General features: G+C 25.7%; 1 protein-coding gene across 2 annotated transcripts in view; it reads right to left on the minus strand.

The window, feature by feature from the left end:
* Positions 1 to 15,322, minus strand: part of ths (thisbe) — a 64,627-nt gene that overhangs the window by 7,168 nt on the left and 42,137 nt on the right. The gene's annotated exons all lie outside the window — the stretch shown is intronic.

Genomic DNA, 15,322 nt, shown 5'->3' on the forward strand with positions numbered 1-15,322 from the left:
AGTATAAGAGTAAAGGTATAATCAATAGCGTGTATCATAGATCGTCAGGGATTATAAGTTATAGTAACCTAGTTGCGCGACTGCAATTGCGGTATAGTTGTGTGTTGGTTGCGCAATGAAAGTGCATCTCAAGTTACCTCTTAAGTAAAAGAGAGAAAAAAAAAAATAACAGACATAGATGAGAAAATCTCGACAAGTTTAATATTTTGATTAATAATCTACTTTAAGTAATAATTAAACTCAATTTATATTTTTATATAAAAAAAAAAGCTTATTAATTTATTTTCTCATCAATATAATTTATTATACCTTTTTTTAAAAATAAAACCGATTTGTTTGAATCTTGTTTTATTAATTTTCTTGTTTGAATAATTTTTGTTTTGTTTTAAATAATTTTAAATTATTTTTCAATTAATTTAAAATGGATATTTTAAACAAATAACAATTGTAAATTTATCATTTATTCTACTTGAATATTACATCCATGAGCACAGAGAGAAATATACAAAAGCCATAATGTTTTTGTTAGATTTGAGTGTACGGAGCTGTACGTAGTGCAATTAAACTTCGAAACCTGAGCTTAGCGCGGCATACAACTCGTTGCGTATTACAATTTGATGCGTGTCGGAGCCTGCGTACATATATATGATGAATGTGCAGTAGAATGCAATGTAATAGTGTATACGAGTCGAGAACTAAACGTTTTGTGATGTCGATCTCCTTTTGTTATTTAATAGTTTTTTCTTATCTTTCTTATTTTGTCTACATTTAAATTAAATTTACATCATTCAATTAATATTAAAAATAATTTCATCTATAAATCTTTATCATTTTAAAATAGATAATAAATAAATTAATAAATAAAAATAGTAATAATAACAATAAAACAAAAAATATATTTATTTAAATATGAGTGAAATATTTTTTTCTCTCGTCAACGAAAAAGTGATAATCAACATTTATGAATGTGAAACACGTAAATAAATATGTGTCGTATGTAATCCAGGAACAAAATTCCAATGACAGTTGATAAGTGAAGAGAAAAAAAATATATAAAAATAATAAAGGTAAAAATATGAAGTGATAAATAAGAGACTCACCGGAAAAAGTCATTCATGACTGCCGTAATATGTACAAAGCCATTTTGATCATGATTTTTAAATACATTAAGTAATTAATTTATTATTAAACCAATAAATATATCTAATTTATTTTTATAAATCTTTTATAACTGATTTTATTTAATGTAAACAAAGGTTTTAATTGTTTAGTTTTATATATTTTTTTTTGTTTTTACTGCAAAATTAATTTTAATTGTGGTGATGTTTATATTATTAGTGAAATTTGTGATAAAATTGATGATGTGACATATCGAAAAATCGGAGTTGAACTGGTCAGTTGACGAGAAAGAAGACGATACAGACACCCTCATGTGTGGCACGTGGGGAGTCATCTAATAGGAATTTAGTGGGGATTATCGTGCTGTATGTAGTAAAAAAAAATTACACTTAAATGAATAAATAAGTCGGATAAAAAATGTTGGAATTACCGAAATAGTAATTATACACTTTCACGGTCATCTGGTTTTTTTTTGGCGATGAAAAATCAAAAAATCAACATTTCGTCATTGTTTTTTTTTAAATTATTTTTTTTTACCGCCAAATTATGAAAAAAATTGACAAAAGTTCCTGGATCAAAGATTTCTAATAGTTTATGGCTTTAAATAATAAAAAAAAAAATGAGTTTCTTTGAAAGAAATATTGATAAAAAATTTTTGCGTCATTGGATCAACTTTTTTCAATTTTTATCATAATCTGCATGAAAAAAAGAACAATTTAGACAAACGAAAGTTAAAATCAATTTAAAAAAAAAAAAATATTTTTATGTCATCTGGTAAGCTTCATAAACACTATAAAATGTTTAGTAAACAAATATACTTACATTGCACATCGTAGTGTTTTAATTTAAAACACTTAAAGTGTTTTGAAAAGATGTCACTTATTTGATTAACATTGTAGTTACTTCTAATGCACTTGGAAGTGTTTAAAAAGTGATTACAATGTTAATCAAATGGGTGACGTCATTTTAAAACACTTTATGTGTTTTAAATTAAAACACTACGATTTGCAGTGTATATATGAACAGAGTCTCTTTATAAACATAAGACAAGGAATATTAAATCAATTTTTTGCATGCTTTCCAATTTTTGCAATTAAAAATAAACCGAATACTTGAAAAATAACTAATTTTAACACATAATCCTTAATAAAAACATTTTTTTGTCATCAGATCAACTTCTTATATTATTTACTAGCATTTCTACTATTTTTTCATCATTATTGAATTCCCGAGACTAAATTTAAAGTTCAATTTCAACTTCAAAATCTTCAATACCTTTGATGTTCCAATTGCTGCCTATAATTTGCTTCCATTTTAGGAATCCCTAACCTCATTGAATATTTTGATGTCTTAGAGTGATCTAAAGAACCTTATTTTGGTCATCAATGTCATCACAAATTCGTACAACATCGTTTTTATGGTATTGATACATTTTTGAGGTTAGAAATGAATTTCATAAAATCCATATTTAACCTCAACTTTGTTAAAAAAAGAAGTAACAACGAATTGTAATTGAATATTTTGAGGTTAAAAATGATGATTAATGTTTATATATAAAAAATTGATGAATAAAATCATAATCACATTCATAATTTTAATTGAAAATAATTGAGAAACGTTCGAAATTGAAATAGATAGAAGAAAATTAATACAATGTTTTGATTGAATGTAATCAAAGCTAAGCATCGTCACGTTCTTTGATAAAAGAGAAAAAAAAAAGTTACAATCGGATCATTCTGACTTATGTAGGAAATTGAATTTCCCTTCTTTCATTCCAACTCACGGTCGACTTTGTCGAACTCGACGATTCTTATCGGTCGTATACACTGAGAATGCCATTACTATATACGTGACAGAGAGCAAAAGGAGAGTTGTTGTATTGTCGCTGGGGTTTGTAGGTAAATGATAGAGTGAGAAAGGCTATTTGGTGTACTGCTGACTAAAGAGATGAGGTGAGAGGTGAAAGGAGTGCAAAACAGATAAAAATACTAAGAGACGTAATAAAATATATGTTACATATATTATATTAAGTACAAAAAAAAAAAATAACTTGAACTTTATCGAATTGATGTCTCGGCTATTCTACTTCTCTGGTGCCGCATCAAGTGGTCCCGGAACCATCTTCAACACCAGAATGTGTAGATGAACAGCCACGCGACATAGTTTTTGTTATAAATACGTGGCGACGATCAGCCGCCGTCTAATTCTCTTCTTTGAACTTTTCTTTATATCTGTCATCAATGTGTATGCAAAAATTGTTTTACTTTATTTCAACAGTTATCTATCAAAAGATAATAATATTTATTAAAGTTACAATTTTTTTTATGTTGTAATAAATACGTTTGCTAACACAGGGTGTGAAAAAAATGGTGAATATTGATTATATCAATTCCCTTAAAACCGTAGTGTTTTATTTCAATGCACCAAGAATGTTTTAATAAGACGTTATCTATTTGATTAACCTTAGAGTCATTTTTAAACATTTCAAAGTGTTTGAGTAGTGGACTGTAGTGTTAGTGAAGTGAGTGACATCATGTACTACAAATCCAAGATTTCACAAACGTGTAAAAATAACACGCATAAAATGTCTATGAATAAACTGTAAATGTTTTGTAAATACTTTTTACACACTTTATAGTGTGTTAAAATCTATAGTTTGTTGATGGCATTTAATATTGAACAAGCTGAGCCTATTAAAAGTGTCTACAAAGAATGTTAAATTTGGATTTGCAGTGCATTTAAACAGTTTGAAGTTAAAAAAGTTTGTTATACTGTCAGTTAAGTGAGTGACATTATGCCAAAACACTTCGAAGTACTTTAAAATAATTTATTTTTAGGTTAACGATTTGCAGTGGAGACAAAATAATAAAAAATACGAAATACGGTAAAGATTAACTTTATGTCAATACTGAACATTGTTATGTTTTATTTCAATGCATGTTGACGCATCAAACATGTGTTGATATGACGTCACTCGTTTAGTTAACGTTAATAGTTGAGTTGAATGCTCTTTCAAGTGTTCAAAAGATTTACTGTGCTGTTAATCATGTGAGTGACGTCATATTAAAGGCGTTTTACTTCAATACACTTTAAAGTGTTTTAAAATGATGTCACTCATTTTCTTAATATTCACAGTTATTTTGAATTCACTTTAAAGTATTCAAAAAGTCTACTATATTGTCACTCAAATGAGTGACATTATATTAAAACACTATGAAATTCATTGCAATAAAACACTTTTAATCTGGCATCACTCATTTGAGTGACAATATAGTAGACTTTTTGAATACTTTGAAGTGAATTCAAAATAACTAAATGTTAATAAAATGAGTGACACATCAAACATGTGTTAATATGACGTCACTCATTTGATTAACATTAATAGTTGGTTTAAGTATACTTCAAAGCGGTTAAAAAGTAGATTTTACCGTCACTCAAATGAGTGACATTATATTAAAACACTTTAAAGTGCATTGACAAAGAAACACTTGTAAATTGGAGATTTGCAGTAAATATAAAAAATAATAAAGACTATGGAAAAGAATAGTAAACAAAAAATTTCTTTGTAAAAATTAAACTCGATAAGTATTTTCTCAGACATAAGCATTTGTAGTCGACCAATCACGTGCTAGTAGCTGTAGTAAAATAGTAAAAAAGGAGACCAAGTATATTTAGTATTGTTAGCTATTTTAATAATAAACACAAATAACGATTAAATGAATAAAAATGTTACATAATGAGTAAAGGTAAGAAAATTAGTGTGATAATCAATCTTTTTAGAATAAAGTTTTGATTAAAGCTTGAGTGTAGAATAAATAATAATAATAAAAGAGAGTTATTCAATCTATCCACATATATTGTATGTACATTGTAGAAAGAAGAGTAGTAGTTTGTCTTTAGTACATTATGTATGAAAGATGAGATTAAAAGGAAGCCGATGAATCATCTTACATTGTATAGAAAAGATCAGTACGTGAGTTCTGGGACTTAAAAGAATTGAATGGCACGTTAAAATTCTTAAGAAAGATATCGGGCTTCGGAATGGTCTGAAGAAGCTGCGGGTATTCTTTGGAAATTTTTTCTTTTTTATCATACAGAATTTAAGAACAGGAAGTTGATGAGAAGAAAATTATGCACATTGCAAGATTTTAATATAAAATAATAATAATAATAATAATTTAACTTAATCATAAAATAATTGATGATAAATAAATTTTTCTAAAATAAAATAGACTCTTTGTTGAAATAATTGATAATTTTGATGAAATAATTAGAATTAGCAATGTTGATGAGTGTGTCAGACATTCACTGAACACGTCATCATATAACTAGATATTATAATTGGTCTACTCACTCAAACAAGAGACATTGGTGTCATAGTTTTTGTTAATACATTATTTCTATTCGTCCTCGTTGACTAATTCTAGTACTACTATCTATTATATCTTAAAAAACGTGGGAAAATGATAAACTTTTATGTATCATACTCTTTTCTCTGTATACATCTTTATTTCCAGTAAATCTCATCGTATCAGGTACTTTTGATGGAAATGATTCATTAATTATGCACGAAATGAAAGATTATTTATTCAAGGATTTTAATTGTTCTTCCTAGATGTGATGATAAATATCAGCACATTTTTAATTAATTAAATTTAAATTAAATTAAAAAAAAATAAAGGTCATCTTTTTTAATAATAATAATAATAATAAATGAAGATATTTGCAAAAATATCTTTTGCAGATGATTTTATTTATTTTATATCAAAAGTTGGACTTGAGATGAGTCACTGTAATGTCAGTTATACGAAACTTGTTATGAAACCACATAAAATACATTTAGGGTGTCTCTATCAGAGCAATTTGAGCCAAAAGTCGATTCTTGTATATATTTTTCAAGAAACAATTCGCATAAAATATTTTAATAGATAATAAAGATGAGATTTTGGTAGTATTTAATGTAGATTAACTGTTGTCTGACTATTCTGAGGTTTAACTACTGAAATCAAAGGCGTCAATGTAGTTGTGAAAGTTGGGATAACTTTGGGAAATAAAATGTGAGAAATTGAATTGATTGGTTGAGGAAAAGTATCCTTTATCCTTTTGCTTAATCATTTGAATGTGAAAATAAGATAATTGAATAACCAGTATGGAATAATTATTGACTTCATGACATATATTATCGTGATTCATTTGGATTTTTTTTTATTCAGATTATCGACTTCCATTTTGCTGGATAGGAATAGAAAGAACCTATCAAACCACTGGAATAAACAGTTGATGATCGTTGGAGCATATCGAATGTTAATTAGCGCAGTCTTATATTATGATTGGATACCGGTCGTGTATGTGAGATTACTCGACCATGACCAAGTCCCACCCGCGTTGGTCATTCTGTGCTACGTGTAAATAGAATTTTTACAATTGTTGATAAATCATTGAGTCTATTTTTTTTTAGAAAGTAGTGGAAGGTGGGGTAACAAAACTAGAAGTTTAATTACCCCAATTTTTGAATTTAATTATTTAGGATTAGTTTCTGAAGTTGGGTTTTATGTCTTTTAGAAAATTCTGAGGTAGGGAAGGGACTCATTAATTAGGCTATTTGCAATTATATCCACTAATTTTGGGATCAAAATAAAGTTTGTTTCATGTAGAATACTGCTAATGGAATTTTAATTTTGTTAATTAATATTTTGATAGAATTTAATTGAAGAGAAAATTGGTATTGAATTATCGTTAGGTTTTTCATGATTTATAATTGATTATTTATTTTATATTGAAATTTTGCTAAAAATAATTGTCTACCATTTTCTAGATTATAAATAAAATAATTTCAAATATGTGAATTTTGAAATTAAATTTCTACCATTGTTGATAAATAATTGAGTCTATTTATTTTAAAAAGTAGTCAGTGGTTTAACAAAACTAGGAATTTTCAATTAATAATAATTAATAAAATAATTATAAATATACTAAGAAAAAAATTAACTGTGAATAAGATTTTTTTTAATCATCAAAATTTCGAATAGTCGTGATAACTTTTTCACGGCATCTGAATGATTTTGGATAGAATTGTCTAGAGTGTTGGTTTGTTATCATTTTTTTATTGGATCCAATGTATTGATTACTTCCGAGTCAAGTCTTTTCTAACATCAAGGAAAAATAGATCGATCGAGTTGAACAATTAATTGAATGAATAATTATTTATTAAGACCCATGGAGTCTGGAAGAATAACAATCAAACATCATTTGTATCTAAACTTATCATACTATTTAACTAAATATCTTTTCCAACCAATTTTATTGCCAATATTCGACATTTTTTTCATGAATTAAATCAACAATTTTTTCATCTAACGAAATTTTTATCTCACTGTATATAAATAATAATAAATAACAATAATTATTATTATTTTTATTATTTATTATTAGTATTATTTAAATCTAAAATTTTTCATTTAACAAAATTATTATTTCACTATAAATAAGTAATAATAAATGATAAAAATAATAATATTCAGTTTCATTATAAATATTACCAATCATAATGATTATTACTATTGTTATTTATTATTATTAATAATAAACTATCAAGTATTATTGTAAATAAATAAATAATAATAATAATTTTTCTGTAGAATATTTCTAAAAGAATCGAATTTTTTTAAACAAAGTTCAAGGGTAAGTTAATTATTACAAAACAATTACATTATAAATTAGTATTTTGTAATAAATTTAAATATTGTTCATTCATTTCCGTTCACCAGAAGATGGTAATCAATTTTATTCAAATGTTACGACGTTAAGTACTTGTATTTTAATAAAATCAGGACAAAATATGGATTGGGATAAATACACTAAAATAATAATAATAATAATAATAATAATAATAATAATAATAATAATAATAATAATGAAAATAAATATTATTAATAATCATTATTATCAATAATGATTATTGTGATTATTTTTAGGCTGAATAAGTTAAAAATAGATAGAGTTGAAAATACACAGACTTAATAATAATTTATTCCTTTCTCAATACCTCACTAGTCCCTACTCCTTAAATACTTTATTTTGATCTTGATGACCTTTATTAAATATTATAAGTATATGTAATTATATTCCTGTCACTTTTATTCTAACACTTATCTCTAAAACTATTTAATGGAATTGAATAATTAACAAAAACAAATTTGTCAATGGAAAACAAATAACATCATAGAGAATCAAATATGACATTTATTTATTTTTTTACCTTTATTATTATTTTAACGGAAGAAAAAAACATTTTCAAGGTTATTACTAGTTTACTTGTGCTCAATCTCATGTCCTTTAGGCGCCAGACAATGTGGAATTTACTACTTGGCTTTATAATTACCATGTCTATTGACAACTGTGCGTGCTATTGCATAATTAATTGAAGAATTCAAGGTCAACAATGTATACATGCTTTATTAAATCAAAATTTAACATTTTTCTCTTCAGATAATACATTCAGAATGATTTAATAAATAATTACTTACTCTACGAAAATTAATATATATTTTAAAAGAACGTTTTTTTATTTTTTTTTTTTTTCATTTTAAATTGGTAATAATTATGAATTATAACCGACACATGGTGTTTAGGAATTATAATTGATTACAGTAAGTTTCATATAATGCACGTGAAAATATAATAATAAAAACATCTTCGAGGTATAAATTATAATTGAATTAGCCTGAGATCTTAATTAACTGACTTGAAGATTTTATTGCATTTGCTTCACTTTTTCCTTTTTGACTCTTCATCATCATCAACTTTCTCACTACATTTATCTTTACATTCCATTTATGTTTTTTATTATTTTCATTATTAAAATTCTTTAAGAAATGAATTAAAAAAAAAAAAATCATTCCTTTTTTTATAACGTGAATATTTTTTATTTTGTTATCCTAATAACTATCAAATAATAGTCAATTCATTTCTTTCAATTTATTTAAATACTAATTATTATTAATTATTGTTAAGAATAAGATTATTTTATAATAAACATGATAAAATTGATTGAAATGATTTGAAAATTTTATTTATGTCGTTACAATGTGGTCTTTATTGCAAGAATTCTCAACTTTCTTTAATTGAATTAGTGAAAATCACAGAAAATCAGTAAATATTCACTGATTTTCATTGCTTATCAAATTAATGATTAATTCAGTGATAGAATGAGCATTGACAATCAGTAAATATTCACTGATTTTTAATGCTAATTCTATTACTAATGTATTCAGTGATAAAATTGGCATTGATAATCAGTGACTATTCACTGATTTTCATTATCACTCAAATTAATGATTTACTTAGTGATAGAATTAGTACTGACAATCAGTGAATATTTACTGATTTCCAATACTAATTCAATTGCTTATTTATTCAGTGATAAAGTTGGCATCAATAATCACTGAATATCCACTGATTTTCATTACTAAATGAATTAACGATTTATCCAGTGATAAAATTAGCACTGAAATTCAGTAAATATTCGTTAAAAATTTTGGACTAATTAAAAATTCCTCTTATCGTTTCTTCTTTAACTGAATCACTACGAATCAGTGAATATTCACTGATTTTTAGCATCAATCCAATTATTGATTTATTCAGTGACAGGATTGATTCTGATAATCAGTGAATATCTACTGATTTCCGATACCAATCTCATTACTAATTTATCCAGTAATTGGATTAGCACTGAAATTCAGTGAATATCTATGGAGTCGTTTAAGAAAATAGTTAAATTAAAAAGTTGTTGACATATTCCTCTAAGGATAAGTAATTTAAACTGCGTATTATATTTTATCTCTCACAATTATTATTAATTTAATTATTTTTTACTTAAATTAATTTCAATTATTATTTAAATATAATTATTTCTCTAACATGTTTATTTATTTTCGAACAAATCTATCGACATTGATGCTGCATCTTTTAATTGATTTTTTTTTTTTCATTAAGAATTATGTATCAGAACTTCTCGTGCGTCTTAATGTCGTCTTAATGGCTACGATAAAGTAGTGATATACGTCCTGGTAGTTACAAGGAAAATACGCAGGCACGAGTGAGCAATTTCGATGGGTATTTATACCTGAAGTTTTTATTTTGATACTTAAAATGAACAAACAGCGCATCGATAGTCTTTTAAGATAAATAATAGTATTTAATTGTTTTTTAATTATATTTTTTTTTACTTTATACTGTTTACCATTGAATAAACTTAATTTTCCCTCTTCTCTATTCTGTTCTCTATTTATGTTCAATGCCTCTTCTTCCTACCCCCATACAACTCCTTTTAGTCTTGAAGAGTTACTGAGTCAGCGGCGCGTGATCCTGAATGTCTAGGACCTTTTGAAAGTAATCCATTTGTTCTTGTCATGATTATACTTTTTTTTTCTGAATATTTTTTGCTCTTGCATGACTGATGCAGTTGCCGTAAATACTGATGAGTGATGACCTTCGTTAGATGGATCGTTTGATCCTTCTCGATTTCATCATGATCCCTCTGTTATGTATCACACAGACCACTAGGAATATGATCCTTTAGACTCGTGCTAAACCACGTTTAATTAATGCTCATAAGATTTGAAAAAAATACATTCGATTATTCAATGAAATGTCAGGTTTAATTACTGTGAGAAATAGAAATGGAGAAACATTTTTTTTCTTTTTTTTTATTTCTATTATTTCGAAATATTATTAAAAAAATATAAATAAGTAAATAATAAATATCTTTTTTAAACTGTAGCTCTTTTTTTAAGGTTAATATAATATTAATATTTAATATTAATAAATATTTAATAATTATAATATTAATATTTAATATTTATTAATATTTAACTAAAAATTATGAATTTATAGAAAAAAGTATGAAAATTTATAACATAATAAATTTTTTAAAATTATTATTTATTTATTTATAAATTTTTGCAATAAATATTTTTATATGAAAAGAAAGTTTGAATTTACAATTACATACAATTTTTTTCTTAGATATTGACTGAATATGAAAAATGTCATATAATGTAGAAGTTTGTACAATCAGAAAATACTTTTATTTTAAATTTTCTAAAATTTCGATTTAATTACGTAACATCTTTATCCACTTGGCTTTTCAATTTTTGATAAGATACTGTGTTAAAACGTATCACTGAGGGAATCAATAGTCCAATTAACACTGAAAAATCAGTTGATAGTCGCTATCAGAGTATAATTCAAGTTCATTTAATTTTCTCTCTTGAGACGAAAGAGTAAAAATCATAAAAATCACTCCAAATTCAGTGAATATTTAGTGAAAATCATAAAAATGACCTTAAAATTGATGAATATTCAGTGAAAAACATAAAAATGACTTCAAATTCAGTGAATATTTAGTGAAAAGTTATAAAAATGACTTTGAAATCAGTGAATATTCAATGAAAATATAAAAATGACCTTAAAATTGATGAATGTTCAGTGAAAAATTACAAAAATGATTTTTAATTCAGTGAATATTCAGTGAAAATCATAAAAATGACTCTAAAATTAGTAAATATTCAGTAGAAAATCATCAAAATGACTTCAAAATCAGTGAATGTTTACTAATTATTCAATTATAATTTGAATTACATTCATTAATTCCACACTTTCTAAAAATGAAACAATGAAAAAAACGAAATACACTGAAAAATCAGTGAATATTCATTAATTTTTCAATGTAAATTGAACCACTGATTAAATAAGTTGTATTATATTCACTGATTCTGCTGTCCATTTCATTATTTTCACTGTTCCATTTTTAGAGAGTCGTAAAGTTAGATGAAACCAAAGCTCATTTCCAGATGCAAATGATTAAATAAATAAAAACGATGACATAAAAATGTTTAACAATTTTATCTATTAACATCGAAGGAAAAGTAATATAGATTAACATCGTTTTTATTGAATTGAGACAGGTCAGTTCTCTAGTCTAAATATTAAGACTATTGATCGCGTGATAACGGGCAATGGCCTGCAATTCGATACGTTACAATCGTGAGATTTCTAAGAATCAATGTTATGATGTATTTGCTGATTTATAATCAAAATGCCAATGGTGTTTTATTAGTACAATGGTATATGTAGTTGGTCCAAAAAATGTCTCACCATAAAATATGGGGTTTGATAAAATGGATCTTGAGATATATTTTATGGTAGATACATAGAAAATATCGACTCGTGACGATGACCTGCAAGCTATCAACAATTCATAAGCCACGAGTTAACTTTTTTTTACACTTACTCTTTACAGATATTGATATTTTAAATATTCATTGTACTGCTTGGTCTTAAAACATCTTCAAATCTTATCTTCTCTCATGCTCTATATCTTTCACTTGACAGACTGCATGGTATTACATTCTATCAAGAATTATCTTTATTCATGTGACTGTGTTAATAATCGTTTAATATCAATTTTTTTATCAATATCAGTTATATTAAATTATTATTTGATAAATAAGGTCATATTTTGGAAATTTTATTTATTTAGTGTTGTTTTGACAAATAAAAATAATTATTTATTAAAATACTACTCTCTGACAAAGAATGAGTAAAAATTTTACTGGTTCATCCAGTGAGCTATAATTTTACTGGAAAATTAGTTATTTCGGGCCCATTTACTAATTAAGCCTGGAAAAATCTTGAAAATTCATTCCAGGGTTGTGGCTGATGATGTCACGCATTTCGTGATGTTTTATGATTATTTATCAATGTGCAGTCTCGAGTGTGTATAGTTTACCCAAAGAAATGAAATTATTTCTATGGATTCATTGATAAATATATTTTCAAGATGAACATCAAGACAAAAAGTTGTGTGTCGTCTCTGCATGTAAATATGATGAATATGAAATCACCAGAATAATCCTTAGGTTGTGAGTGACTTTTTTTTAAGATAAATAATATTCCTATTCGATAGATATTTTAAAGATGAGATAAGTTGTATTGTCATTTGATGAATAATTATGGATATTTTTAAATGAAATAAATAAGAATGAATGAATGAAATCTCTAATCATCGGATTATGTCCATGTATTGGTGCATATATGAATGTATAGATATATCTTCTTATTCACTACTCCAATTAGTCAAATTTACTCGTTCGATTGTTATTAATAGACTAATTCAACTAGTAAAGTATTATTTTACTGGTTCAACCAGTGAAATTTTACTATTTCCCATCGCGTCACTGAGCAATGCTACAAATAGTAAATATTCACCTGGAATTACTAAATAGTTACTAATTTCTTTTTAGAGAGTAGAAAAATTTAAAATTCAAATTAATTTTTTTTAAATTAATAATTTTTTCTAGAATTATTTGCCATTAATTTTAATTGATGTATAGTTGTATAAATGTAAGAAGAAAAAAAAAACATTTCTAAAAGATGACAGAGTCCTAAATGCTTGTCCACTTGACAAGAATGCCTTGACGTTAGAGTATTCTTGACGAGTATTCGTGGGAAAGCCAAACAAACATCTTGAGCTTGTACTCTTGTCATCTCTCGAATGAAATAAAAAAATATTCTTTTGATAAGTTGAATCTTCAATAAAATTTCGATCAATTCTCAAATGGAATTCATTTTAATAGCTACTTTTTGATCATAAATCGAATATTAACTGATTACAAAGTAGTCTCGTACACTGTGATCAACTAATAGACTGTTATTTTGTGCAATTATATATTCAATTATAAAATAATCATTCCTCTCCAACCAATATATCAGTTCTCTAACTGCTAATAATCATACGTGTGAAATGAATCGTACGGAAAATTGTAGTGTCGGTAATTTCGTGTGAGAGTCTAAATTATTCATGACATCGTTTCATTATTCAACCTATTAATTTTTTCAATTTTAAAATCACTTTTTAAAAAAAAAAAAATGAAAAATTCCCTTTTTTAAAACTAAACTATGACTCATAACTCTCAAAATAATCAAAATTACGTAAAAATGGTTGAAACAAAAATTGTTCGTCTTAAAACAAGAAATATTTTTTGTCTAAACAATTTTTTTATATCTATAATAGTTTGAGCAGAAAATGCATTTAAATAATAAAAATTTTTATAACTAAAATACTGGTAACTTTATAAGGAAAAAATAACTAATAAATTTACTAAAAATATAACCGAAAAAGTGTTTAGTAATAAAATATTTAAAATGTTTAAGAATAAAACAATTTATTCCTAGATAAAATAATTATTTTATCTAGGGATAAATTGGTTAACCAGTCATAATATCCCTAAAAAAAATTCCTACTCTTTTAAATTGAATCAGTGAAAACTATTGTGAATAAATGACTATTTACTAAATTTAAGTGTCAATCAAATCACTGCATAAATTAATAATTGAATTAGGACTAAAAATCAGTGAATATTCACTGATTCGTTTGAAAAAGTATGTCAAAAAAAACTCCCTATTAGAGTGTCTATCGGAATTTATATTACCCTAATACTGTGGCTAAACTCATGTTGACAAATCAGTGAAAATTCACTGAATTTCAGTGTTAATCCAATTACCAATGAATTAGTAATTCGGTTGGTATTAAAAATCAGTAAATATCCACTGATATTCAGTGCTAATCCAATAACTAATTTATTCAGTGATAGGATTGGTATTGGTAATTAGTGAATATTCACTGATTCGCAGTAGTTTTCACTGATTCAGTTTAAAAAAGCATGACAGGAGGAATTTTTAATTACCAGAATATTATGTTACTAATTTTTCAAATTCATCAAAACAAAACTGCTATTATTTGTTAATAAAACTTACCACTGTAAACACTTTAAGTGTTTAGTTTCACGACACTAGTATTATAAAGTATTTGTATTCTGCATACCCTCCCTTATGGTTGGATGAAAAAAAATAGGATAAAAGTTGGACCAATTTATCCATCAACTTAAGAGATTTATGATTGCAAAGCCAATATCTTCTATACACTTTGTAAGAAGTAGAGTATCATTTAAGTTACGTCTATGATAAAGTTAAAGAGTATTGAAGGAGGTAACATTTCTTCTTTATCAATGCTTTAAAACTTCAAAAACAAGAGAAAGTTTGAATGAAATCAAGTCTATCGGATTGTTCATCACTTTGATAAAGCTCTAGAAAGGGAGTTAGATGACAGAAGTGAGTTCGACGACCAGACAACATGGAAGTA

The sequence above is a fragment of the Chelonus insularis genome, unplaced genomic scaffold, assembly GCF_013357705.1.
Source record: "Chelonus insularis isolate UGA/USDA-ARS -01 unplaced genomic scaffold, ASM1335770v1 scaffold_367_pilon, whole genome shotgun sequence".
NCBI lineage: Eukaryota > Metazoa > Arthropoda > Insecta > Hymenoptera > Braconidae > Chelonus > Chelonus insularis.